General features: G+C 34.9%; 1 long non-coding RNA gene across 2 annotated transcripts in view; it reads right to left on the bottom strand.

Moving 5' to 3' along the window:
- Window positions 1-26,539, bottom strand: part of LOC144288498 (uncharacterized) — a 67,968-nt gene that overhangs the window by 1,232 nt on the left and 40,197 nt on the right. Inside the window, exon 3 of one of the 2 annotated variants that reach the window (XR_013356366.1) lies at window positions 2,662-3,993. The exons of the other annotated variant lie outside the window; for it this stretch is intronic. This is a non-coding gene — a long non-coding RNA (uncharacterized LOC144288498). Of the gene's footprint in view, window positions 1-2,661; window positions 3,994-26,539 lie in introns of those variants that run through there. 2 annotated transcript variants of the gene reach the window in all.

Raw genomic sequence — 26,539 nt, 5'->3', positions numbered from 1 at the left:
GCTAATAAACACATGATCAGCTTTCCAATATCATTAGCCATCAAAGAAATGCAAATTAAGGTAATGTTGAGACTTCACTATAAACCTATTAGAATAGCTAACACTTCAAATAAAATGAAACCGTGACAATATTAAAAGGCACTGGGGTGCAGATAAACAGATCTTATGCACCCTGGGAGGATGCACGTAAAATGGTACAGTCGCTCTGGTAAAAATGTTGTAATTTATCAAAAGCTACTCATGCACTTACCATATGACATAGTAATTGGCCTCTTGCATTTTTATCTCAGAGAAACGAAGACCTGCCATCACAAAGATACTGGCGCATAATTGCTTATAGCAGTTTTAATTGCAATAACCAAAGAGTGGCAACACCAAGATGTCTCTCAGTAGGTGAGATGTTTAAAATAACTGTTGTAGGGACGCCTGGGTGGCTCAGTGGTTGAGCGTCTGCCTTGGGCCCAGGCCGTGACCCCAGGGTCCCGGGATGGAGTCCCCCATCAGGTTCCCCGCAGGGAGTCTGCTTCTCCCTCTGCCTGTGTTTCTGCCTCTCTGTATCTCTTATGAATAAATAAATAAAATCCTTAAAAAAAAAAGATGTAAAAAAATAATAAGATAAAATAACTGTTGTACATCCAGGGGCACCTGGAGGGCTCAGTCAGTTAAGCGACTCTTGATTTCGGCTCAGGTCACGATCTCAAGGTCATGCGATGGAGCCCCACGTCCAGCTCCATGCTCAGCATGGAGTCTCTTTGAGGTTTTCTCTCTCCCTCTACCCCTCCCCCTACTTGCATGCTCTCTGTCTCTCTCTCAAAATAAATACATAAAAATTTTAAATCAATAAGTAATGAAATAACTCTAGTACATCCATTCTATGGAATACTACCAATAAATAACAAGTGATTATTTATCCATACATCCAACAACGTGGATGGATCTCGAAGGTATTATGTTGAGTAGAAAAACCTAAGTTGTACAAGGATGATTATAATTTTGTCATTTCAAGAATGCCATATAAACGGAGAGATGAAAAATACATCAGGTCTTGCCAGCTGTTGGGAATGGTTAACTGGGTGCAGGTTTGATTATAAAAAAAAGTACCATGAGGGAGATTACTGTGGCACGGAATAATAGTCTTGTATCTAAATTGAGCTGTTGGTTACACAAATCTACATTTGCGACAAGATGACATGGAATTATAGACATACATTATACCGACGTGAAATTTCTGTTCTGATATTGTATTATAATTATGTAAGATGTAATCAGTGGGGGGAACTGGGTAAAAAGTAAGAATCTTCCCTGTATCATCTTTACAACTCCCTTTCATTATGTAATTATTTCCAAAATAAAATTTAAACAGCAAACCTAAATAAATAGATAAAAATACAGAAAGAAAAGCAAATAAACCTGTGAAATCCTCCACAGTTGGAAATGTAATTGCAGTGCTCTTTCAAAGGTATTTCAGAGGTTTTCAGCACTTGAATAATTAAATAAGTGTTATTGGATGTGTGAATTCGGAAAGATTATTTTCTTAGCATTGTTTTGGAATTTTATATAATCATACATAATTATTTTGTATCCTGTCAAACCCTACTATTATTGAAAAAAGTTAAACGGATCACAATCAAAAGCCCATGCATTTTCCTTTGGAAAATCAAATCACATGGGCAACAATTTAATCAAATATTTATAAAGATTCAAAATTTACATGAAATCAAATCATCAATAAATCCAAATCAGAGCAACATATCTATAAATATATTGACCGAAGGATTTTAAGTCATAACACACTCAAGACAACACAGATGTTGCACTAAAAAATGCAACATGCATCATAAAATGAGGAGGGATTCTTACTATCTGTGAACATGCGTGCAGATAGGAGCTTTGCAACATCACCAAGCATGAAGCAACAATTTGCATTTTTGCATCTTAGCCATTTGGAGAAACATTCTGGCCTCTCGCAGGGGCATCCTATGTAAGTGGTGGACTTTCTTATATTTTGGAGGTTTAGGTGCTAGTGAGATCACACAAGTGGAAACTAATCACAGGGCTCATTTTGTCAGGGACAATTGAGAGGTTATTACGAGGAAGAAAGTCTCTGCCTTCATTTTACACCCTCTGATTCTGTTGGCCTTTTAAATGCTGACCCAGGAACAGATTGGGTATCAAAGATACCCAAAGATATCTTTATCTTTGATAATACTAATAACAATGATAATAATAATAACAGTGATAATAATAATAACAATGATAAAATAATAATGACAACACAAAGTATAGCTCCTACCATATTCCATCATTGGACTAAATACTTCAAATGTATGAATTAATTTAATTTTCACAACATCCCTATGATGAAATAATAATTGTCACAATTTTTTGAATTTATTAAGTGAGGAAACTCACAGGATGGAGATACTGACTCTCTTGACTGTTTTTATAATTATACATTTTAAATAGTATGTACCCATATTTTAAATTGTTTATGTTCTTTTCTTTCTTTCTCTTTCTTTCTTTCTTTCTTTCTTTCTTTCTTTTTCTTTCTTTCTTTCTTTCTTTCTTTCTTTCTTTCATTCTTCTTTTCTTTCTTTCTTTCTTTCTTTCTTTCTTTCTTTCTTTCTTTTCTTTCTTTCTTTTTTTTTTTTTGCCATTTGAAATATCAGTCCTTTGTTGTATCACCAAACATTTTAGATAATAAGTCATGTATTCAGGATTCAGTCAAGTACCTATTGTGTCCCTCCTAAGCCAGGCTGTGACTTTGAGGTGATTTGTAGTTCTTAAATATAAACAATTCATTTGTGATGTCATCATAAAAAACCATGTAGGGGCACCCGGGTGGCTCAGCAGCTGAGCCTCTGCCTTTGGCTCAGGGTGTGACCCCAGGGTCCTGGGATTGAGTCCCACATCGGGCTCCCCACAGGGAGCCTACTTCTCCCTCTGCCTGTGTCTCTGCTCCTCTGTGTCTCTCATGAATAAATAAATAAAATATTTTCAAAAATTATGTAAATGACTGAAGCTATCTTCAATATAAGAATGAAGTCCATTAGGGGCTCCTGGGTGGCTCAGTTGATTGGGTGTCTGCCTTCGATTTAGGTGATGATCCCAGGGTCCTGGAATGGATCTCTACATTGGGGTCCTTGCTCAGTGGGGAGCCTGCTTCTTCCTCTGTCTTCTGCTTCCCATGCTTGTGTTTTCTCTCTCTCGCAATAAAATAAAATAAAATAATAAAATAAAATAAAATAAAATAAAATAAAATAAAATAAATAAAATAAAATAATAAAATAAAATAAATAAAATAAAATAAATAATGAAGTCCAATAGAAATTGCATTTGATCTGGTGCAGGTCTGTTTGCATACATAGTCTGAGCATTTTCTCTACTTAGTGCCCTTAACTATTGTTTCAGTTCAGTCTTCCCTTCCTAAAACTTAGATTGTGAGCTTAAACTTACTCTTAAGAACAAAGGGGTTAGGATTTGTTCTGTTTACTACCCTTTGAGACCTACGTATTCTTGGTTTTCTGGCACCAATAGAAACAACTATGTTTTCAAAAATGAATCTGTCCTTGTGTCTAATCAGTGCTCACACTATCAAACTTCTGCTTAACAATAATTCTAATATTTTGACTTTGTGAAACCTAATAACTTCATGTAATTTTAGACTTTATCTTCTGGAAATACATGAATAAATATTCTACCTTAAGTGAAGTCATTTTATTTACGTAGTTAATTTAATATGTTAGGTACATTTGTGTGAATTAAAGCCTTCAAGTAAATTTATATGAATATATACATATTTTAAATAGACCATGATGAATAATGATATATGAACTTAAATATGGTTATTCATCAAAAGTGAAAAAAAATGCACTGGGGTGCCTGGGTGGCTCAGTTGGTTGAACGTCTGTCTGGCTGTTGACTTCAGCTCAGATCTTGGTTTCAGGATCATGAGTTCAAGCTCCACATTGGGCTCCATGCTGGGCATGGGACCTACGTAAAAAAAAAAAAAAAAAAAAAAAAAAAAAAGTGAAAAAAGATAAGAAAGTCCTTTAAAATAACTAGAACTTAATGATAAACTTGCTTTTCCCTTCCTACACTCAGAAGAAGTGGGGGGAAAAAAGATTAGCTTGTAAATTGTTTTCAAATGCTCTGGTAGATTATTTAGCCTCAGTTACATTTATTGTTAGTAATATTTTCTCAGTTTATATGGAAATGGTTTATAGAAAAAACATCACATTTTATATTAATGTTTGTAAAGAAATCAAAAAGCCTACCTCAGTAATGATATAACAAATGCACATTTATTGAAATAATGATGATGGCAGTTTTAGAAATAATTTTGTTAATGGAAGAGTGATTCATTGTTAGTGTGATATTTAAACCTATTGACATCATTACAAATGGCTTACCAGATTCCCTAGAGCTTTTTAGTGTACTCTTTGGCAGTTACTTAAAAGGAGAGACATCGATGTCTGCCAATTATCTTTGGAGGAAATAGAGAGTACTAATGCATTTGGACATATTAGATTTGGTTAAAAGGAAAGAGGATTGGTACAGGTTATTCTTTGTCCTGAAAATTCGACGGACTGAAATCCTACAAGAAGAAAAAAAAAAAGAAATCTAAGCAGGAGTAAATTGGCAGAATTATTTATAGTTTATAACAAAATAAGACAAGATAAAGAGAATCAATACAATATTCTTCTCACTGAATACATCAAAGAACTATAGTAGGTAAAAACGTAGCCTGTCATGTTTTGCAGGAGTGGGGGCTTGGTTAGATCATCAGCTGGAAATCTGATGGGCTTCTCGGAGTATTTCTGAATTTTCATCTGAAACTTAATAATTAATAAAAACAAAACTTGGGGCTCCTGGGTGGCTCAGTCAGTTAAGTGTCTGTGGTTGTCTCAGGTCATGATCCCGGGGTCCTGGGATAGGGCCCTGCATGGGGCTCCCTGCCCAGGAGGGAGTCTGCTTCCCCTACTCCCCACCCCCGTTCATGGGCACACTCTCTCTCTCTCTCTTAAATATATAAAGAAAATCTTTAAAAACAAAACAAATATAATTACCAGCAATTCTATTAATCCTCCATTATTATTTATCATTCCAATTCCCTGATCTTCTCCTTACTCTCTTAATGCACAGGTAAACAAACAAAGCTCTCACCCACTCTTTTTCTCTATGCACACATACACACACACACATTATACTAATATGTATACTAAATATATATTTTATACTAATATATATTTTAGAATATATTTTTTTATTTTAACATTTATATGTATGTGTGCATGTGCCAATATATATGTATATATATGTGTGTGTGTGTACATATGTGTATATATATATACATATTTAGTGTTATTCTTTTAATTTGGGGGAGAGTGTGTAAGAGCCACTCAAAAAATTAAATATTCCTCAATAAAAATTTGAACTATCAAAAAGTCAGAGGACAACATCCCAATCACTATGAATGGTCAGCTGGCTTCCTGCTGAGATCAAAGATGGATTTTCTTTGTCAATTTTCTTTAGAACAACAATATACAAAGCAAAAATATTGCTGTGGCTTTATAAATTGAAACTCTTCAGAAATGCTCTTCCAAAACAATACCAAAAAAATCACATTTATAGAGTGATTTAATTACTATTATTATTATTATTATTATTATTATTATTATTATTATTATTATTATTTTAATCCCATGTATTACCTAAGGGTTTCTACTAGAGGAGAAACCAAACATATAACAAAATATTTAGAAAAAGGTAAAACTTTAGGAAATACCAGTAAGAATTATTTAATCTTGGAAAAGGCATATTTTCCAAAAGTAATTATCGTGAGTGCTTTCAGCACTCCTCTGATTAAAATTTCCTTCAAAATTGCTCAAATATTAAAATTCCCTTCAAAATCTTCTGAAGCTATTTTCTAAGTCATTATGCATTTACTGAGAGCTTACTTATTTAGATTACATTATCTGTGACCATAAAAAATACAATCTTTGTGGAAAAGCATACTTCACAGAACACATCATTATAGTAGACATTCATTTGTACAAAATGATTGGGAGTAATATACTCTGATTAATTTAGAAGTAACCAAATTTTAAAGAATTAGGAAATATAAGCAAGTCCTATGAAATCATACTAAAAATAACTTTGATTTTCACAAGCTACTCATAGGTATCTTTCTTGTAATGTTTCGATAACTATTATTGTTAACATCAATTTCCATTCTATAGTGAGAAACAAAACAATCCTTTCTTTTTTTTCCCATTAGGTTTAGAGTTAATGGTCATTCTCTAAAAGTCTGAAAAATTAGATTTCATTACAATATGAAAGCAGAAGTCATAGCAGTTGTTGTGCATTTAAGATGATAAATTCTAGACATTTTGAAATTCATTTCAGTGCCAGCCATTGAACAGAAAGTATATCAGTGTCAGTATGAATGTAATGCACTGTTCACAGCACATCGCAGGAGTCCACAGATGGCCACGAGAAATAGGCTAACCTCCTACTAGTCTCACAGTTCCTACTGAAATTAGCAGGAAGTGAATGTATCTTCTCCGCAAATTCATTTTTATTTAAAACCATGCCATTTCCTATTATCATTTCATGACAGAAAGTATATATTTAGTAGCCACCTTCCTCATTTAATATAAATGAGATAAACTGTTCTCCAGAAAATCAAGATAATGAAGGGAGAGAGGAAAAGGAGGAAGAGAGGGAAGAAGGAAGGAAGGGAGAAAGGGAGAAAGGGAGGAAGGGAGGAAGGGAGGAAGGAAGGGAGGAAGGGAGGAAGGGAGGAGTGAGGGAGGGAGGCAGGGAGGGAAGGGAAAGTAAAAGAAAGAAAAATGATGTTTCTGAAAGTAAAAGAAAGAAAAATGATGTTTCTGAAAGGGAAGGTGTTTAAGTTTACTTTTATTATTTTATTTTATTTACTTTTTTTATTAAGTTTACTTTTAAAATAAGGGTCACTTCAGGTGAAAAATGTTCTTGGGAGGGGCTTGAAAATAATTATTCTTTTTATGGAAAAAAGTATTTAAATCAATGTAGGGAAGATAGCCTTACGTAACTGAAAATACTCGGACAAATGTCTTTGTACATTAAAACCTAATGCTTTAGGGTCATGCATCAGGGCTAGGAGCGCACAGAGATCCCTGCAAGGAGAGACTCCTGCCCTGCTCTGTGCGCTGGGTGCCTTTCTGTCAGATCTGAATAGAACTCTGGGTGGTGGTTTGGAGCTAAAATAATGTCAGGATTTAGATCCTCCAGAGACCAACTTGCTCACTCACCCTGCCAGGATTTGAGAAGTTCTGAATCATTTGTACTGACAAGCTCTTGATTTGCCCTTTTCAGGTCTAGGTCTGTTGTCTTCTTTTCAGTGTTCCCAGAGTTTTAATGGTTCTTTTTTTTTTTTTCCTTAATCCTCCAGGACCCCATGCATAGTTCTTTGATTTGTAGGGGCCCCTCACGTGAGGCAAGAAGATGCTGCAGGGAGTTTGTAATGTCGGGTTTGTTAAGGATAAAGCGTTCAGTACTGTCTTCTAGCCTATTCAGAACTTTAATACTTGAGGTCTGTACGATGACACAGCGCTTAGAGGACTGAGGACTGTTTGTAGCATTTTTCTATGAAACAGAACAGAGCTCAGGATCATGTTCATAAGTTGAGATATAAAGTCAAAATAAATATGAACTTAACGGTTGGCTCATGCATTAGCTAATAGGAAGAAGCTTGCAATAATCATGCCCTCAAGTGACACTGCTAATTTCTTTCTCTACCCCCCCGTTTTTTGTATTTTTTAAAAATTTTTTGCTGAGGGGCAGCCTGGACTTTTGACAAAGGACCAAACGGAACGTACAATTTTGAGTCATTTTGGTTGGTTGGGAAAAACATGAAAAGGTTAACTTCTAATTGTAATTTGTGATGCTTACTGCTTTTTACCCTTTAAGAGTTTGAGATCTGACGTCAGACCAACCAAAGTTCAAATCTGGCTCCAAGAATGAACAGACCATGTAACACTTAAAAATGTCACTTACCTGTATCGACTCATTTATTTATTGATAAATGTCTGATAATAAAGATTAAAAAAAATCTCATAGGAGTGTTGTGAAATTTAAATTGCTCAATGCATGTGAAGTTTTAGCATAGCACATGGCACCTTTTTATCTTCTTAAAATTTAGCTGCTGTTATTATTAAGCATCACGCCTTTATCATCATCATCATCATTATCGATTGAATTATTCATCTTTTTCTCCATTGTATGATCACACACAGTAACTTACCCAAAAAGTTTCTTTGGATTTGCTAATCAAATTGAGTTAATCATAAACACTGATGCCATTTTGTATGACTTTAGGATCCTGTTATCCCTCTCCCTATCCAGTACTTAGCATGTTGGTAAATACCAGTTTTTAAGAGTCTGTTGTTTGGGGCCGACCGACATGATGGCTCCATGTGTGCTGGACCTGATGCCGCTGGATATCAACTGCATTTATGAGAAACTCTAGAGATCCGTGTTAAGAACCCACAGACCCTAATAAGGGCAAAGGTTATATGGATGCTCACTATTTCCCAGAGGATTTCGATTTAACTGGGAAAACCTATAATTATTTTTTATAAAGAAGGTGGCAAAAGCATATAATCTGAGCACTGAATCTGATGCAACAATATTTGGAAAAGAAAAACAGATCCATTGTATTTTGGAGGAAGATCAGGTTTCCCTTTTGGAAGATAAAACGGGCTAAATGTGACGTAGAGATAAAGTGCTTACTGCACCCTAATCATCTTATGGCGCTGTATGGAAAGTGAAGTAACCGGTTCCATCCCATCCCTGTGATTTATTACATGTGAGATATATTGAATAACATTCTTGGTCTCTCTGAGCTTTTAGTGTGTTTAGCTGTAAGATGAGAGTAACCCACCTTCCTCAGTCACTAGGATCAAAGGACAAATTGTCAAAAATGAGATCAGCGTGTAAAGGCATATAATGTCTTATACATAATAGGTGCTCTAATCACAGCAGCTATATTATGATCTTAACAGTTTAATAACTCAGAGTTGTATAGAAGTATATGTGCAAAAAATTTTAAAAAGAAGGATATATGCACTGTAAAGTTGTGTATATACAATATAAATTATCCATATCAATATATACACACATTATGTGTACTATGATGCATAATATATGCATTCCATACACCTCATACATGTATGACATATAACATGTGTTGTGCGCATTATGTATGTACGCTATATAATACAGAGGTATACGGTTCACACATTACATGTGGATGATATGATGATACGTAATACCTGTGTAGTATATGTACCTACAATATATTTACCCTCTTCACTTCCACCTATGCCCCTTAATTTCTATGTCTGTTTGTTTAGTAGTTTTCCCAAAGTCTTTTTGTACGCAAAGGAATTTAGTTTTCACATTTCTACTTTCATCATCCCCCCAGCTTCAAGAGAGGAGTCTGGCTCTCACATATTGGCATCTGACCGCACAGGCTTCTGCTGAAATGAACAATTTCTGATGACCTTTAGCATTCATATCCTCTAGTGTGTGCTGTGAAACCCTTGCCTCCTAGTAATTCTTCACTATCCGTATTTTCTTTGTCCAAAACTCCAGGATATATATATATATATGTATATATATATATATATATACATATATATATATTTGTCTATTTGTCTTCTCTCAGCTACTTTTGCACTATACTCTAGAGAAGTGACGTCTGGCTCTTCTCATGCAGGGAGCTCAGAATCCTGTAAGGTGACTCTCAGGTGCTTAACTAGTCAGCTTATCCAGTGATTGCCAGTCTCTGATTCTGGTATGCTACTAGACGCGACCTTTTGCTTCCTTAGGTCACCCCGTTTTATTCCTTGGTTTGGCGAGTTCAAAGTTCTCTAAATTTTCTAGTAAGGAAGACAGCAGAGCCCTTTTAAAATAACCATGCAAATAAGGGGACCTCCACTAAACTCCCATCCTAATTCCCAGCTATCCTACAAGCAGACTCAACCTTGCTTTTAAACCAGGAAAGCCCTCTCTCAAGTACATGTGACTTGGGACGCCTGGGTGGTCCAGCATCTGCCTTTGGCTCAGGTCATGATCCCAGAGTCCTATGATCGAGTCCCACATCATGCTCTCCACAGGGAGCCCATTCTCCATCTGCTATGTCTCTGTGTCTCTCATGAATAAATGAATAAAATCTTTTAAAAAAATCAAATACACGTGACTTTTCCTAAACCTTGAGGATGCGGATGCAACTTTTAAGTTCTGTTTAAGTATCAGATGTTGCTTTATCATAGCCAAGGTCTGAAATTGGAAAAAAAAAAAAATGACATTAATCTGAAACCCTCATGTCTCTTTGCTTTCAAAGTTCTATTCTATATTAAGATTCTAAACATCCGACTTCTTTGTACTTTCTGGGTCCTTTAATCTCCTCTTTCCTAAAATGAATGAGTATGTGCCCTGGAAGTGATGAATATCATTGATTCTTGTAGAAAGGAAGGATACAAGAGCCATGTATTAGTTTGCTAGGGCTGCCATAATGAAGTTCCACAAGTTGAGTGGCTTAAGCAACTGAAATATATTGTGTTGCAGTTTCAGAGGCTACAAGTCCAAGATCGAGGTATTCGCAGTGTTGTTTTGTTTGTTTGTTTGTTTTTTTCTGAGGACTTCAAGGGGAAAATCTATTCCATGACACCAAATCTGGTGATTGGCTGGCCATCTTGGGCATTCCTTTGTGCATCACCCCGATCTCTGTCTTCATGTTCACATGGCATTCACCTTCTGTCTCTAACCATGTCCAACTTTCCCCTTTGTATTAAGTACACCAGTCATGCCGGATTAGGGGCCTGTCTACTGTAGGATGAGCTCATCTTAATTAATGACATCTGCAATGACCCTACTTCCAAATAAGCAGATGTTATGAGGTACTGAGAGTTAAGACTTCAACATATGAATGGAGGAAAGGGGTGGGAGGCACACTTCAACTCCTAAGAGGCCACAAGGACAAAGGACAAAAACTCTCTTAGTTGATACCTCTACATTCTGTGCTGCAGTGAATTAACCTTTAATAGTTTATTCACTATTGCGTCCCTTCATCAATACAGGCCATGGAATTCTTTGCAATCTAATCTTTGTGCAAAATGCTGATTTCTACCCATTGTGTCCTCTTTATACACCAAAGGAAAGGGATACTCATATGTGTCTTTTAAAGAAGAAGCAACATTTAACTACATGTATCTGTACAAGTGCTATTACAAAGAAAAGCCATCATAAAAACATAAGCAATAAAGAACATATGATTTCTGTTTCCACGTAATAGATAAAAACTAGCTTTGATATTTCTGACTGTTGAAAATTTCCTTTTTATATTCCTAGCATTTATTATAAAATAAACACCAGCAACTTTTGGAAAAATAGCTTATTCCTACACAAATTATCCTAACTCTTTATTATGATGTAAACATATTTAAACAAACTCTGTGTGGTTTGAGGAGTAAAGAGTTTATTAAGATAATAACATCCTACAGGCACCCAGGTGACTCAATCAGGTAAGCCTTCAGCTGAGGTCATGATCCCAGGGTCCTGGGATTGAGTCCCACATCTGGCTCCCTGCTCAGTGAGGAGCCTGCTTCTCCCTCTCTCTCTATCCCTCCCTCTGCTTGTGCTCTGCCTCTCCTCCCCCACCCGCTCTTCTGAATAAATGAAAAAAAATCTTAAAAAATAACCATCCTAACAGATGTGAGGTGATATCTCATAAAGGTTTAATTTTCATTCCCCTGACTATTGGTGATGTTGAACACCTTTTTATGTACCTGTTGGCTATTTTTGTATATCTTCTTTGGAAAAATGTCTCTTCAAGCCCTCTGCCCATCTTTTAATTGGGTTATTTTATTTTCTGTTAAGTTGTATCAGTTTCTAATATATTTTGGATATTAATCCCTCATCAGATTATATGGTTTGCAAATATTTTCTACCATTCTGTATGTTGCCTCTTATTTTGTGATTATTTCCCTTGTCCTGCATATTATTCAGCCATGAAAAAAAATCTGCTATTTGCAACAATGTGGATGCTAAGTGAAATAAGCCAGATAGAGAAAGACAAACACTGTGTGATCTCATTTTTCTGTAGGCTCACAAATTATCAAACTTAGAATCAGAGAGTAAATGGTAGTAAATGGTCTAGGTGGGTGGAAAAATCAGATATTGGCCAAAGCGTACAGAACTTATAGGATGAATGAGTTCTGGGGATATAATGTACAACATGGTGACTGTAGTTAATAGTACTGTATTGTATACTTGAAATTTGCAATGAGAATAGATCTGAAGTGTTCTCACCATACCAAAAGCAAAAACAACAACAAAAAAGGTAGCTATATAAGGTAATAAATGTGCTAATTAGCTTAATTATGGTAATCACTTCACAGTACATATATATATCAAATATCAAGCCATCACATTGCATACCCTAAATATAGGACATTTTTATTTGTCAATCATTTCCCATTAAAGCTAGAAAATTAATTTTTAAATAATAATAATAATGATAAAAAGAGTTTATCAAGAAGTTTAAAAAATGAGTTAACAGCTTTTTCTTTTAGCAATGTTTATATGCTACTCATTCTTCTTTAATCCATAGTTTCATTGTTAAAAAATAAAATTCTCATGCCCTTTCTAAATGTTGTAATCTCAAAAATGGTAGATCCCTGTTTTCCATTTACCTGATACAAAAATATTTTTATAATGCTATATGATTTTTAAGCTAGATGAACAATACATATAAAACATAAGGAGTATATACCCTTTTTACCTATCTCTGCCAACAATGGAGAATAATTTATTTAAAAAGAATGTAAATATAAACTGGTAAAACAAAAGCCATGTATTCATAAAAAGTTACTCCATTTAGTATTTCTAAGGAGACAGTGTGAATATGAGACACATTTTTTTAAATATTTCTGATTTTTCTCATCCTTTTTAACATGTAATATGAGAATTTGGATGTGTATAGGATTCTAGAGTTACAGCATTTCTCCCGAGAATTATTATTAAAACTCTGAATTATCCTCTTTGTAATTGACATTTTAAGGAATAAATATGTTCCTAGTTTGATTTTTATTTTGTTGAAAATAACCTACCTTGACTTACATATACGTATGCAACTTAACTCTGCAAATAAACAAACAAACAAAAAAATAAATAAATAGTCAACTCACAAGGAAAAAAAAAAACATATGAATATATTTGTTGCAGCTGTTGGGAAACCATGCTCCATAAATATTTTCATGTTTCTTCACATTCAGGGCTTACTGAGCAAAGATTACTGACAACCTATGTAAAGGATGATTGAAGGAAAAAAACAAGCCTTGGAAGTTTCTGAGAAATTTATAGACAATCTTCCCTGGAGCCATTTGTTTACATTCCAGGGGTTGTAAACCTAGAGACCATCTCCCTCCAGAGAGCATGTATTTATATTCCAGAGCAAACATCAATCTCTTTCCATCTCTGGAGGGATAGATGTGCCAGCCACCTTATATAAGCTCCTAGTTTCATAGATTTGGGGTTACTCTCCTGTGATACATACCCCACAATATAGAGAGTTGACATCTGATTTCATCCCTTCATCCTATGGTGATTTGGAGTTGGGAACTGGCACAAGGTATTTTATGAATCTAAAATCTGGTTTCTGATATGACGAACTACTGATTGTGTGTGTGTGTAACATAGAATGCATAATTATGCAACTAGGGTAACACCTCAAACCATTCTTTCATAGTTTCAGATTGGCTAACTACAATGCAAAGGAAAAAGCATAAATCCTATAATGGTACGATAGATCTCTATGGATTAGTCAACTTTGATAGTTCTCAAAGGTAATAAAGAAAAGAAAATAAGTTACAAAATAATATAAGTGTAATACAATTTAAAGAAAAAGAAAATAACAAATAATATAAATAAGTGTAATACAATTTAGTTAAATGTAATTTGTTTTGTAATATTATTTGAGAATATTCTAACCTCCTTCAAAAGACTAGAAAAACAAACAGAATTGATAAAATACATAAGAAGTGTTAAGTGACAAGAGTAAATAACCTGGCAACTTATGTGCTATACATAGTATTTTATAAGTTGCGTTAAGATATATAATGAGACACGTGAAATAAACAGAAATCATAATATATGTTAAATATAGATGGCAGGTTAGTAACCTCAAGATACGCTGAAGATAGATGGAACAATTAGAACAAACAGGAGTGCTACTTTTAACTAGAAATCAATGGAAAGATCAAATCATAAGCTTTAGTCATGTCACCAATAAGCTGACAGTTGTTATCTTTAAATTGGCTTCTACTCGTGGCTCCCATTATGTTCCCCTTTGGTCTCACGTGGGCTCAGAACAAGAAACAGCTTAAAGAAATAACTGTTCAGTAAACTAATTTTTGATTTGTAGCTGTGACCGGGACTTCTTGTTGGCATCTCTTTGATGGGGCAAGTATATTTATGTTGGCACCTTCATTCTGTTAAACCCCTTACTAGAACCTCAAGTCTGGTCCCCATACACCCGCATTACTTGGTAGGCCTGGCTTGGCAGACAGAGGTACAGGTACACCGGACGTCGTGTAACCCAGGGTTCAGGTCATTTGGTCTTTCATTGTATCTTCTTGTTTACTCTTTGCCTCTTGCTATTATGTTTTTGAGTAATTTTAAAAACCATGCCATTCAGAATTTTAATTTGGCCTGACAACTCTTCTACTAGAAATAGCCTCTGGTTACATTGTCCTAGAAGAAATTATGCAGCTAATCAGTGAATAAGCCCAACTGGAGTGTTGCTTTGAAGATGACCCCGTCTGATATTTTCATAGCGAATGGGCAGTATTGAAATCAGAGCTTGCTTCCTGGTGGCAAAGAGCCTGAAGGAAAGAAGTCAAACCACATCTAAAGAAAAAGGCATTGATAAGTGCAAATGTTTGCATCCTTCTGTTTTTAAAAGATATATCAGAATAAAATATGTAAAACATATGGAAAAAAAAAGAAATAGCCTCTAGAATAGTTTTCCTGATAATATGTCTTGGGCTTCTACCGCATAAGGATAATTTTTCCACAGATGGGGCACCTGGGTGGCTCAGTTGTTTAAGCATTCAACTCTTGGTTTTAGCTCAGATCATGATCCCACGGGTCATGGGATCAAGCCCCACATTGGGCGTCAGGCTCAGTGAAGATTCTGCTTGAAGATTCTCTTCCTCTGTCCCTTCCCCCTAAAATAAATAAATCTTTTAAAAAAAGATCATTTCCCACAGATCATTAAGATATAAAATAAAACTATGTATTATTTGTTGGACATGTTTATTACCAAAGAAAGGGGTGTAGAAGGACATTAAAATACACTAAAACGGCTATCATAGGACAAAGGGTAGCAGAACAGGATAAGAGTTCCTATTTATTGAGAAATTAAACTTTATATGTATCTCCCTTTTATTTGAAGGACACTATATTTTTTGAGTAATTGGAGAGTAATAAAAAATAATGATGACACTATTTTATTTAGTGTATACTGATCATTTAAGCAATCAAATTAAAGTCTTAATTCAGGAGTGTGTTCTTCTATTTTCTTTGACCATGATTTTCATTCTGTTAATTCCAGTCTATTCTCTAGAGCTTTGCTTTTGTTCTCACACTGATTTTCTGGACCCGCATATTCACCAGGCCTCTACCAACTTCCTGGCTAACGTAGAAGCTTTTTCCTCTGCCTGGAACACTCTACCTTTTGTTTGCCATCCTAATTCTCTTTCAGCTACCAGCTCATAGATTTTGGCCTGTTCTCTCTCTTTATACTCCTGATGTATTCATAACTTCCCTGCGATGCACTTAGTAACTGTGATTATTTGATAAATAAATTTCTTTGCTTCTAGGCTGTGAGAGCTTCATTAGTGTAAGGATTATATATGAATTTCATCACATTATATTTCAATAACCAAATACATTGCCTAACAAATAGAAGATGATTAATAAATAAAGTGTCATGAGAGATCAGAAAAGATGAGAATGAGACAGTGTGCCCGTTAAATTTAATGGCATGTAAATAATTTGAGACTTGAATAATTAATAATTGAATAATTATGCTGGATGAGTGAGGTAGAGTCCAGATACTAGTGCACTGAGAAATTGGCATTGAGGTACAGAAATGGTAAGTATAGAAAATTTAGTTTAGAAGTTTGGTTTTAAAGGAAAAGACAAATATGATGGAGTGCCTGAAGGTAGAGTGGGACTGCAAAAAGTTTTTACTCATAAGTGTCTTGTTATTTTTAAATCTGGGAGAACACCTGTAAATGCTATTCAGGATATTCTAATGGAAAGAGATGAATTGGAGATATGGCAACAGGAGGGGAGAATTTTAAAGTAAAAGTCCCTCATGAGGTTAAAGAGGAGGAAGTATAGAGTGAAAATGGGGATATATTGTCATGAAATTTGGAGAAGTGTTCTTACACCATTGTAATAGGGCTGAAAGAAAAAAAAAAATCTTGATATTGTGATAGAACACTTAAGGGACAACCCCTTTAAGAAAAGTAAAGAAACCCGGAATTGGTAGTAGGTTAAATGTTTGAAAAATACAGTTAAATTTTAACTGGTACTCCTAAATAGTCAAGAAGCTAAGTGATTTTTTTCGAAATAACAGGATAACTATATTTAGAGTCTCATTAAGGTTAATGACCATTACTTAAATAGGTGGAGAAATATTCCCAATGGGAAATTTTATCTAAAAGTATTCAAGAATCAAGACAAGCATGGAGAAAGAGGAGGATTGTGGGCTTTTATTACTTTAATATAGCTTTTTTTTTTAAAAAAAAAAAAAAAAAGGTAAGATTCCTCTAGGATATTGAAAAGAGAGTGCTAGAATGATAGACATTAATTTCAAGCAGGAAGATGATAGATAGGAAAAGAATAAAGTGGTAAAATCCATTTGTTAATTATCACATTATAACTAATCGTTATAATTAAGGAAAATCCCTTTGTTTCTTCTTCAAAAAATGTTGTTGTTGTTTCTTTCCTTGGATCATTTTGGTTTTTTTTTTTTTTTCAAGTTTTTATTTAAATTCCAGTTAACAGGAGCGCCTGGGTGGCTCAGATGGTTATTAAGCATCTGCCTTTGGCTCGGGTCACAATCTCAGAGCCCCACATCGTGCTCGCTGTTCAGCGGGGAGCCTGCTTCTCCCTCTCCCTCTGCCTGCAGTTCCCCCTGCTTGTGTTCTCTCTCTGTCAAATAAGTAAGTAAATAATTTTTAAAAATTAAAAAAATAAATTCCAGTTAACATACAATGTAATATTAATTTCGGGTATAGATGGATCATTATTCTTATTTTAAATTAAGGATTACCATTGTTCTAAGTTCCACTAATATTCCTTTAGGAAATTATATATGAAGTACTCTGAGTTTTAAAATTATTTTATGTAGATTTGTCTCCATTGAGCTTTCATTTCCATGAATGCAATAACGCCATTGTATCTGTTCAAATTTACCTTTATTTTCATGAATAATGATTTCTAATTTTCTTTAAAAAAAAAGTTTGGTGAACTTCTTGCCACATTTATTTGTATGTATCATATCATTTTAGTTATTAGGGTAAATGTTAAGTTTTCTAAATTACTTTTCTGAATTTTGTTGCTGATGTATAGAAATGCATATTTATACCTTTTGCTCTTGTATAGAGCCACCTTATTAAGCTCTCTTTGTAATCCCAACAACTTTCAGATTTTCAGTATCCTGTGTAGACATATCACTCTCGAATAACAACAGCTTGTTTTTTTTTTCCTCTCTAGATCTTCAGGTTTAACCTACAATGTTTACTGTGTTGGAGAGGACTCACCTTACAATGTTGAACAGATAGTGTTAGTAGACACTTGTTTTGTTCAAATCTTAGTACTATTTTACTTACAATCCAGGGATAATATGCTGAATATTATTTATTACTCAATTCTGAGTAATAATTTGTTTCTTTTATGATTTCTTCTATGACTTAGACATTATCTAGAAGTTGGAAACACACACACACATAACCACACATATACACATATACTGATAAAAGGTCAAATGTATATTCATAGTGTATTCAAAAAGTCTGTCTATAGATTATTTTCTGAACTTTCTTTATTAATGTCACTCGTGAATAATGACAGGTTCATTTCTCCCTCCTAGGGTTTTAAAAACTCTGTCTTAATTTCTTATCACAGTAAACACTGAATAAAAGAATAGATAGAGGGACGCCTGGGTGGCTCAGCGGTTGAGCATCTGCCTTCATCTCAGGGCATGATCTCAGGGTCCTGGGATCGAGTCCTGCATCAGGCTCCCTGCATGGAGCCTGCTTCTCCCTCTGCCTTGTCTCTGCCTCTCTATCTCTCTCTGTGTGTCTCTCATGAATAAATAAATAAATCTTTAAAATAAAAAAAAAGAAGAGTAGATAGACAGTGTCCTTGGATCCAGAGTTAAGTAGGGAAATTTCTCACTTGCTGTAAGATTTTTGTAGAACCTCAAAAGTTTGCCAATAGTATAAACTGCAAGTTCTGACATGTCCATCTCATACCTTGTGGACCATAACTTTTTTCCAGTCTCTCATGTTGCATTTCAACATTGGCTCCAGAGGCATTTAAACACTGAAACAGGAGGGTGTCTGCATATTAACAAACTTACCCTCATTCGAGTTGATACTCTACTTTTCTTGGTCCAGGGCTTTCAGGATTATCCCCAGTCATACTTTACATGATCTTATCGGTGTATCTTATCCAGGTCCTGCTCTCCCCTTCATGAATGATCCATATCCTTTCCTGGCAGAGCATACGTTCCCTCTTTTGAACCATGCTCAGCCCCTTGGTTATGTATTGGTTAATGGCCACGGTACAAACGTGAAAAAGTCCTGAAAAGGATGAGTACTATCTACAGAGACCTCATTAAGGAGGAACCAGTCATCTTTTGGCATTAGGGATGGGAATTGGGAGTTCCATATTTTCAAGCTTATCTAACTACCCATAGGCCTCCCCTCGTGAATTTCGGAGTCCAGCTTTTTTTATGTGAAGGCCCAGTTTTGATTAGACACTTACTGAAGCTGTGAACACAATATTTTCTGAAATTCTGACACATTTATCCCTGATTTTTGGCATAGTCTGTCCTTCAGTTGTAGAACATGAAGGTCTCTGTAGAGATTATCAGAGATGCTTTTTTTCATCCATTAAATTGGTAATTTTCTGAACTATGCCTCTAAATATCGGTATTCAATACACGCAGTTAAAAAGATTTTCTGATTCTTCCAATTACCGTTTTTCACATATCTCTGAAATATTATAGATATTATGTAATCCAGTGCTTTTTAGCTTTTCTGTGGTTTCTGTCATTAGTACCAAAGATAATTCTGGGATGAAACACTGTCTGAAAACAAAACAAAACAGAAAATCAACCTGGTAGTGCCTAGGAGGACTCCATCCTTTGTTACTAGGATGGCATGCTCCTGCAATGCCATTTTCTTTTTAGCAATATGTGCTGCTGAACTATTCCATCCTAATTAAAATTTCTGACTAACATTAATCATGACATATGTCTATTATTTTTCTGAGAATTTTGTGATTCCCTCTGTGCTAAGAGCTGTTTTCCTCTAAAGTCCAGTAGCAGGACAATTATTTTACTTTGAAGGATACATAAAACTGATGACGTGTCGGGTAACTTGCATCAAAGGTAGAGAATACCACACAGTATTTTAAGTAAGCAAACCGAATGCTGATTTATTGCCTCCTCAAGCAAGGAAGAACTGTGCTTGTGAGGTAGATTTTCAGGTTCTACAAGAATATTGAGGAAGGAATCAAATGCATATTCAAATAAATCTATTTTAAAAGATCCAAGGACCTATAAGTTACTGTTCCCCTTGGAAAATTCCACAAGATAGCATTTGCAAAGGAGTAAGGAATTTATGAGTGAGTGGCACATTTGCATCATTTAGAAGCTCCTAAATTGTCACAGGCGATGATAAGTGATACTATTAAGAAACAGGGAGTTACCATGATGAAGACAATAGATTTGCAAAATAGTCCGGGGCAGGAACCTGACCTTTATGAAGCTCTGAAAATATGAGATTGTGTTGCCTAAAAACGGTCCTCAAATATTTGAGAATTTAAATATGGGATATTAGATGATTGATAATGGAAGGCGAGGCATAAAAGATACAATGAAGAGCTAATTCACATCAATATTACAGTTATTTTGGTCAGACTCTTCAGAGGACTCAGGATGATCATCCAGTTGATTCATTTATTTTCTGAATTGTCTTTTATAATTCAAATGAGTCCTTGCTTTTCTTGATTTTCTCTCCTTTGTAAATGATCTTATTCAATGTTTGAGGTCTAGTTTCTTTCTTTTTTTTTTTAAGATTTTATTTATTCATTCATGAAAGAGAGAGGCAGAGACATAAACAGAGGGAGAAGCAAGCTCCCTATGGGGAGTCCGACGTGGGACTCGATCCCAGGTCTCCAGGATCATGCCCTGGGCCGAAGGTGGACCCTCAACCACTGAGCCACTCAGGCGGCCCAAGGTCTAGTTTTATCTGTTCTACCATTTTTTCTTTACTAACTTCCATCTATTACAATTACCCCCTCCCCATTCATAACTGAATTCCCATCTTTTAAAATACCTTATTCATCACATATTTCTGATTATGAGTGTTTTGGTAAACATTGCAATGTACCTCCCTCCCCGTATGTCTAGGCTTAACAATGATGGTCAAGCTGTAGATGTCTGCTGTCCCTCCCTCATAGATGGACAGTGTGGAAATTCTCAATGAAATTGTCCCTGAAGAAACAGGTGCTGTGTATGTGTGTATAAATTAATGTATTCTGGAGCAAGTTCTGAGTGTTTTTCCTAGAGCAGAGCTAATTTTTACATAAGAAATTAAGGATTTTGACCATATGAGTTACTTAACTTACTTCCTGAAACCTCTCATGTGAAAGAGTTGACATGATTTATTTGATTAAAAAGAGAAGTTTTGTGAATTCTACTGTAAACTGGAATGTGTGCGTACCACTTTCCAGCTAATTTGACTATTGGAATGTAATTACATGATCGAAGTCATCTCTCTTCAATATACTTATGCTGAAATATTGTGTTAAATGTCGGCTTCACAAACTGCAAAACTTAGTAAACATATGGATTTGAAAGACCTCATGATGATTTTGATATTTTTCATTTTTATTGTAAAAGGTTTTTTATTTTTATTTTTTTCATGAGAAACAGAGAGAGAGGGAGGTAGAGACACAAACAGAGGGAGAAGCAGGCTCTATGCAGGGAGTCTGACATGGGACTGGATCCCAGGTCTCCAGGATCATGCCCTGGGCCAAAGGCAGCTCTAAACTGCTGCACCCCCAAGGCAGCTCAGTAAAAGTTTTTTTTGTTTTGTTTTGTTTTTTAATATTTGTCTTCTATTTACCTAATTCAGATACTAAACCATATCCAGATATTCACTTTATGTCAAATTACTATAGTCTCAGAAATCCAGTTTTACTGCAGTCAGAATTAGTTCTTAAGTACTAAACCAAAAAAGTGTGCATAAAGCAGATTATATCATTCGAAAGTGCAGCTTTCTAATATTCTTAACATGTAAATTAAAAATTTTCAATATCCCTCTTGTATATTTTATATCACCACATTTATGTTTTATGAAATCCATTAATTTATTCTAATATGGTTAGAGCATAGAGTATTATGATTGCATAACCTGATTTCCTCACTGTCTTTTGCAGTTATACGTATAGTCCTCTGAAATAAAGTTCTCATGGACAGTCACTAATGATGTGTTGATATAATCATTTTATTTGGTTTAAAAAATAAAAATTAAAAATTCACATCATTGAATTTAACAAACTGTTGGTGACCTATGTCTCTCTCTCTCTCTCTCTCTTTTTGTTTTTTTTTTTTAAGATTTTATTTATTCATGAGAGACACAGAGAGAGAGAGAGGCAGAGACACAGGCAGAGGGAGAAGCAGGCTCCATGCAGGGAGCCCGACGTGGGACTAGATCCCGGGTCTCCAGGATCACGCCCTGGGCTGAAGGCAGGCGCTAAATCGCTGAGCCACCCAGGCTGCCCCCTATGTTTCTTTAATAAGCACACATTCATATTGTTTAAAAAACTGTGCTTTAAGAGATTTTTTTTTCCATTTGACAGAAATGATGATACCCTTGTCCCCACACATCTCTCACCATGGAAGCTCTGTATCATCAAAACGAAGCAGCTATTCCATGGAAAACACAGATATACTACTGTGGCTTCATTTGATGTTATAAGAAATAACCAGTGTGTAGAAAGATCTATAAATTTCTAATGTTCTCAGCACTGGGAAATATAACTGGAAAGAAAAATGATCTTATTTAACAGATTTTTACTCAGCACTTTCAGTGGTGCCAGTTTTACTGCTGTGTATAGTGCAGATAATTTTGTTCTTTGTACTTCATATTAAATTGCTTGGAGATTTTTTTCCTCTTTTAAAATTTACTTAATGAGAAAGATATAATCATAAATTAAAAGGTTAATAAGAAAACAGCACTAATGAAAACTGCTTATTTAAATACAAAAACACATGCAAATGAGGAAAAGGATGTCTTTTACTTGGAAATGAACTGAGCATTGTTTTTCAGTCTTGCCAAAAAAGTAACTAAATGCAAATCATTCTCATACAAGGTGTATCAAAACCTGAAATTGGTAAAGGTCTCAGGAACCATTCTGGAGAAAGATACTAAAGTAAAAAGATAACCCCCTTGTAATTAATGATCAGATGTTTAGTTATCTTGCCACATGGAGCAGAAATTTTGAAAACCAGTGTAAAAAAAAAAATACCTGTTTTAGCAATAACAAGTGGAATCATAGATTATCTTAAATCTAATCAGAACAACCAATGGATTTCAGCTCCAATCAAATAGATCACCTGAGGTTTTTGGTTTTGAGTTTTTTCTGTTTGTTTGTTTTGTTTTGCAAATTTTGAACTCTAGACTGTGCCAAAATGACTAAACCCCACAATCTCAAGTATGTTAGGTGCTGATCATCAGACAGGCTTGAGTAACATATCCTTAAATTTGTCTTCTCCAGTCTTTTTTCCATGTAAATATTTTAAATTGATTACCTCTTCACAAAGAAGTTAATTAATACTTCTTTGTATGAGCTTTAAGAATCACAAGATGAAAATGGATAACTCATGACTAGTTTGGTCAAATTTTTGTTGTTTTACACTCTATGCATTTTATAATTGTTAGATAACATTTATTATGTACTTACTCTATTCAACACAATGGACTTTTGAATGTGGAGATCCTAATGACCCTTAATAATTCCTACATTTTTATATATATATTCTCATGAATAATCCTCTCCCTTTTAGTGTGGGTGAGAACTATGACTTCTAGCCAATAGGATGTGGCTAAGATGATGCATGTCACTCCTGTAGCTATGGTATTTTATATAAGACTTCGTCATGCTAGTACATTTACTTGCTCTCTATCACTGGCTTTGAAGAAGCAAATGTCATAAATTAAGTGACCATGTTGGAGAAGCCTACATTCCAAGGAGCCAAGCATGGCCATCACCAAAAAACTGAAACCCTCAGTCTTGCAGCCAGAAAAGAAATGAATGCAGCTAATAATTTGACAGAGTTGAAAAGGTTTTTTCTCTAATTGAGCCTGTGATGAGACCACAACACTGGCTGATACCCAGATCGCGGCCTAATGAGAACCTGAAACTGAGAACTCAGCAAAGCCATGGGCAGACGAGCCCACAGAAAGTATGTGAAAATACATATGTGGTGCTTTAAACTAAGCGTGTAATAATTTGCTACACAGCAATATAAAGCTGTTACGTAGGCCCATACATGTTTACTTCACCAAGTTTCCAGTGACTTTATGAGTCAATCACCTACAGTTTACTGACAAGAAAATTAAGGATGAGATAGCCTATATAATCTATTAAAGTTCACAGAGTTGGTAAACGTCCAAGGGAGAAATCCAAGCAAGGTCTGTGATCTTGATATTCTGTGCTGTTAATACCCTGCCGTATTCCTTTGCTCAACATTGTTCTTGGAAATTTGACTGACTTCCTAACCAAGAATGTAAATCCTACTTCATCCTTTCAATAACTTTTGCTTACAAACTTAAAAACTATTATTGTTTACACACACACACACACACACACACACTATGGTTTTGACTAATAGAACACAAAATACAAAGTTGATTTTACCATCAAGTCAACAAAATATAATTTAATATATATAATTAATTCAAATGATGTAATAAAATTAAACACATGGTTGTAAGTAAGCTTCAGTTAATTATTTGGTTAGCTGCAGCTAAAAACACTGGGTGGCCTTAGATGGTTCTTAGGGAACTTTCTCTCCATGTGGTCTTCTCTTCTAGAATGTATATACCAATCTGATTTCACATGGTAGTAACAGAGCAGCAAGGAAATGAAAGCAGAAGAAACAGGCTTCTTGAGCCTTCCTCAGAATCCACACAAAATTCATTTATGTGAATTCTGTTGGTCAAAGCAGGTCCTGAAGTCAATGAAGAGGGAAACAGTATCCACCTTCTAATGGGCGGAGCCACAAAAAAAATTTATGGTCATTTTCAACTTCCACCTAAAGACTTGAAGATGACTTCTGAACATACTATTGAAATAAAATAAGTAGGAATTAGCTAAAGGAAGAAATGGTTAGAAGGAGGTTGTTCTAGTCAGAATATAATAGTAAACATACGGTGTATACATAGCAATAGAAGCTGCTTAATTTTAGAATGTCAAGAAAAAATATGATACGTCATCTTGACAACATGGTGTATATTTTTGGGTTTTTTTTTTTTTAAGATTTATTTATTCATTTTAGAGAGGGAGAGGAGCATAGGGAAAAGGGGAGAAACAATCCTCAAGCAGACTCCCCCCTCAGTGTGGAGCCCAATTCAGTGCTCCATCTCACGATCCTGAGTTCAGGACCTCAGCCAAAACCAAGAGTTGGATGCTCAACTGACTGAGCCATCCAGGCACTCCTGGTATGTACGCTTTTTTGAAGAAGTTATTTTAATGTAAGTGTGCAGAAGGATTAGTGTGAACATTTTCATGAAATGGAAACATTTTCTACATACTTATATTAGAGAAGCACTTTTGTCTTATAACTTCCATCCTACCTCTTCTCCATTCACTTATAAAATATTCCAAAAGGTTTCTCTAGAGCGTAATTGCTTTATATCTTTATATATTTTATAAATATATATTTATATATGTAATTATATATAATTTATTATTATAATAAATAATTATATGTTATATATAATTATTGTTATATAGTTATATATAATATGTATACACATATATATCATAGTCTATAAATCCTAGTAAAGTTCTTAAGATTAAAGGTTTTTAATAAACATTTACATTGAGGGTAATTAATTTTTTAATTAATTTTTTTAACGGTAAGAAAAAGATCATGTTTGAGACAGACTGCACTACTCAGAAACCAGGTAGAATGTTAAGATAGCCTCCCAAGATCATATCCCTAGTATACAAGCCCTGAATTATTCCAGAAACAATGAGTTAAACTCCATTTAACTCCATGAATAATTCCAGAAACAATGAGTTTCGTGGATTTAACTCCAGAAACAATGAGTTTCGTGGATTTAACTTCATGATAAAGATACGCTACATGTAACACTGGACTTTAAGAAAGGGAAATTATTTAGGCAGACCTGACCTAATTACATGGATCTACAGGTCAGAGATCGAGGAAGTCAGAGTTTCAAAGCATGAGGGGATTCAACAATTTCTCCAAGCTTTGAAAATAAAGGGGGGCAATCCCTCAACCCGTGGAAAAATAGAATCCAGAGGTTGAATAGTGCCAACAACCTGAATAAACTTGGAAGACCCTAACTCCTGGTGGGATGGCTCCTACAGCACCTTGACTTCCACCCTGGGAGACCCTGAGCAGAAAACCTCAATACACCATGCTCAAAGGTCCAATTTCTGACCTATTAACTGTAAACCAATCAACTGGTATTGGTTTTAGTTGCTAAATTTTTGGTGATTTGTTAAAGCAGAAATAGAAAACTAATATATGCAGAAAGGAATTAATATCACCAAAGAATAAATATACTGAAATCATCTTTATTACCTTATTCTTCTATATTTTATGCAAAATAGTCATTTTTTAGGCCATACATGTAGTTATATAATATGAGGCCTATTTCCTACACAATTCCTTGTCAATACTTACAGGCTGCAAGGCAAAATGTCTGGCTTCCTCAAAGAAAACATCAGCTAGTCTTAAAGAGTTATGTCAATATTAATTTAAGAGGTCTTTTGCACAAATGTTCGTATTGATAGATTTTTGCTCCTCTCATTTAGTTTACAGCATATATAACATATATCAGCTTAAATTATGTATGTGAACATTTGTGTTTCCAATAATTATCAATCATTCGCAAGATTAATGTAAATGACAATTTCACAATGCACG

Source organism: Canis aureus, chromosome 18 (genome assembly GCF_053574225.1).
Source record: "Canis aureus isolate CA01 chromosome 18, VMU_Caureus_v.1.0, whole genome shotgun sequence".
Taxonomy (NCBI): domain Eukaryota; kingdom Metazoa; phylum Chordata; class Mammalia; order Carnivora; family Canidae; genus Canis; species Canis aureus.
Note: the sequence above shows the minus strand (reverse complement) of the source record. Positions and strands in the feature narration are given on the sequence as shown.